At 44.1% G+C, this 3544-nt stretch overlaps 1 non-coding gene across 1 annotated transcript; it reads right to left on the minus strand.

Moving 5' to 3' along the window:
* Window positions 1–1821: 1821 nt before the first annotated feature.
* Trnaa-ugc (transfer RNA alanine (anticodon UGC)) lies at window positions 1822–1898 on the minus strand. The gene has a single exon. It is a non-coding gene; the product is annotated as a tRNA-Ala (tRNA).
* Between the last annotated feature and the right edge of the window lie 1646 nt (window positions 1899–3544).

Raw genomic sequence — 3544 nt, forward strand, 5'->3', positions numbered from 1 at the left:
ACTCTGCTCTTAATGCGCCATTGTGTTATGCGGCGGCGGCTGCGGGTGGCGCAACAGCGGAGCACAGCCGGCCGGCTGTCATCGCGGCTCATTGTCTGCCGCGCGCTGCTCTGGTCCCCGGAGCGGCCGCGCCGGCCTTGACACGGCTAATGAGCGGGGGAACTGCGCCACTCGGTCTGCGGCAGCCGTGAGAATGGGCCCACCGAACGCGTCTCCCTCACGCGACACAACACTCTAACTCTGCCAACACTCTCGCCTGCGTTTGTGCAGCCGCCAGTGCTAAGCGCGAACATCTGCCACGTGGATGGATTCAACAACGTCGCCCGAGGAACCGTTGGCGATTCTCTGCGCAAGTTTCAGCCGCCGTTTCTGAAACGTCTCAGCGAGTGGTATGCGTGTCACGAACGTTGCAGTGTGATCGGTAGTTAAGTGCTAAGAAGCCAGGCACGTACTACCCATAAGTTGAAAGGCGTAGCTTGCAACATAGATTCTATCCAAGACCCGTGCGCATTTGGCATACGAAACGTTCAAGAGGAACGAACAACAAACACAGGAACGTTACAGGAGGTGCTTAGATCTTCTGGCCATCACTTGCAAAAAACAAGAATGTTTCCGAACGTAGTGTAATATCTTCAGATTTTATTACAAAGTAAAGTGGCACACGTAGGTGGTGCATTCTCCAAGCAATTTACTTTCGATAAACATTTAATCGAGAATTCTGTGGGGCGAAGAAAATCACAAAAATATATTTCATTTAAGATTGTTATCTGCGATTGCAATGGCAATTCTTTCCCCTCTGGCAATGTTTGTTAATGAGTAGACAAAATCAAGCTTCTATACTGGACAAATCCAGCTCTGTCAACATCTTTCCCAGCACAATCGTTCTGCAAACAGCATAGAACAGAACTTCTAAATACTTCATCACACTAACAAAGATATGATACCGGACCATGAAGAAACTGAAATCTTTATCAATAAAAATAGAGCATCTGGCTACCTATTAAATCAAGAAACTGAATTGAGAAGCAAATTTTTCTTTCAGAATTTCGAAGACTTACCAGTTCAAAACAGCTAATGAGTCAACCAACCCCCACCTCATCAATGAACGCCCCCCCCCCCCCATCCCCCTCTTTCATAACTAAATTCATATCAATGTAAATATTCTACCACAGCTTAAATCCTGTACCATAATTATGTCTTAAATGTTCAAGCCTTCTACTGTTAAAATAAATCAATACCTCTATACACATTATAAGCAGAATCTGCTTTAAGTAACATTCCACATCGTGTTAATGGAAGAAAAGAAATAATCAGCTGTTCATTTTAATTTATTTTCTTGTTTTTAACTGTAAAGTTCATGACCATACAGACAGATGCAGTTCTCTGCGAACACTATAATTTATTTTATTTCACTTCTGGGCATTCATATTAATGGCAGTTTTGATTAAAGTATTTGCCCGTACAATTTCTGTATTAAATGTTAACGTAAAATCGAAGTAAGACACTAGATCATTTGAAGTTTGTTCTTATAGTATTTTGTTCACTTATTTCAATTTTGGGCACTCATGTTAACAGCACTTTTGACTAAAGCATCTTCTACTATACATTTACAGCAACTTTCTGTATAACTTTATATTATTTCTAAAAAAAATTTGCTTCACCTGCAAAATTTAACAAAATAGAGTTACGAGGTTTTCGTTGCCTACGCAGTGGAAACTGATAAGATGGATATTAACAACAAAGCCACCCACACTGTAGAAATCCAGACAGTTAAATGCTCACAGGCGTTGATAAATATCAACGGGGGCAATTGAAAACGTGTGCCCCGACCGGGACTCGAACCCAGGATCTCCTGCTTGCACGGCAGACGCTCTATCCGAATGAGCCACCGAGGAGGCAGAGGAAAGTGCGACTGCAGGGACTTATTTTTGACACGCTCCCCGTGAGACCCACATTTCCAACTTACTGTCCACACACTACATTTGCAGTGCCCCTGCCCACTATACTCATTACTCGCGGCAGTCAATCTACCGATTCACGTAAAAGTCTTCATATATTATGTAGTGCATCGCGGCGCTGCGCCAGTCACAGCATCTTCACTGCCAATGTTCTAACAGACAAAGAGGCCCTACGGTATGGGGTGAATCAAATCGACGACACCTCACTGTCACAGATTCGAGGAGCGCCCTGAGAAACCTAGAAAAGCAGCAATGGGACTCCAATTCTAACTGCCATATGCTCGATGTACTTAAGTTAATCGGCCAGTGTGAAAATCAACATGTCCAGTTATTAAGGACCAAGGGCGCTCCGGTATTACATGTAACGAGCTGGCGGACCACCTGTCGAAACAAAGTGTGATTGATGGCCAACCTTACTACGGTTGTCTTCCACATACAGATTTTATTGTCGGCGTAAAGAAACACGTTCTTCAAGAATGACGTGACAGATCTCACAACAGTCCAGAGGAAGACATTAAGCTGCATTCAGCAAAAAGTCTAGTTCTCGCAAATCAATTTCTTTCGACGTCATAGAACTACTATAACGCGCATCCGGCTGAGTCACGGCTTCTTTCCTTCACATCTTCATAGCATGAAAGTTAAGTCACCTCTGTACTGCGAAGTCCACCCATCTGAGATGCAGACCTCAACCACACGATAGGGTGTTAGTGCTGCAAGTTTCTCAGGGCCTTGATCAGAGTTGGAATTCCCCACCCTACATCGAAGTCGGACCTGTTTCGGCAGATGTTCGCAACGAACTATGTCACTATTGTCATGTTTCTACAAGAAGCGGATATTCATTTATAAGTCAGATACAAAGGATCCGACGTGAGATGTTGTTATATCCGAACTGTGTTGGATGTATGAGTGTACAAAGTGTACCATGAATTTTAATTGGTCTTAATGTAATTTCCAATGTCTATGTTGTATATACGATATATTATACCAAATCTGTAATTCGTCACTTCTCTGGTTAAATGATTAACACCAAAGGGCAGTAGAAAAAAATTTTAGAAGTTGAAAAAGACAAACGCCCCGGTGGTTATTCAGAAAAGAACAACGGAAGGATTACTCCCCCAACAAGAGCACGCGATGTGCCTCTCATCTACATCTCTGCAAGTCACCTCACTCTGTGTGGCGGATGACAGTCTGTGTACCAGTGCCAGTTCAAATGGCTCTGAGCACTATGGGACTCAACATCTTAGGTCATAAGTCCCCTAGAACTTAGAACTACTTAAACCTAACTAACCTAAGGACAGCACACACACCCATGCCCGAGGCAGGATTCGAACCTGCGACCGTAGCAGTCCCGCGGTTCCGGACTGCAGCGCCAGAACCGCTAGACCACCGCGGCCGGCACCAGTGCCAGTTCCCACTTTTTCTGTTCCAGTAGCGCGTGCCGCTCTTCCTTCAGCTTACACGCATAATCGTAATTTTATACTCGTGTAATGCCTATCGGCAAATAGAAGATGTCTCAATCGTGTCTCATCTCGTTCGAGCAGGAGTTATGTATCTTTAACATCATCCAGTACATTCCAATTTTGGAA

The sequence above is a fragment of the Schistocerca cancellata genome, chromosome 1 (assembly GCF_023864275.1).
Source record: "Schistocerca cancellata isolate TAMUIC-IGC-003103 chromosome 1, iqSchCanc2.1, whole genome shotgun sequence".
Lineage (NCBI taxonomy): Eukaryota > Metazoa > Arthropoda > Insecta > Orthoptera > Acrididae > Schistocerca > Schistocerca cancellata.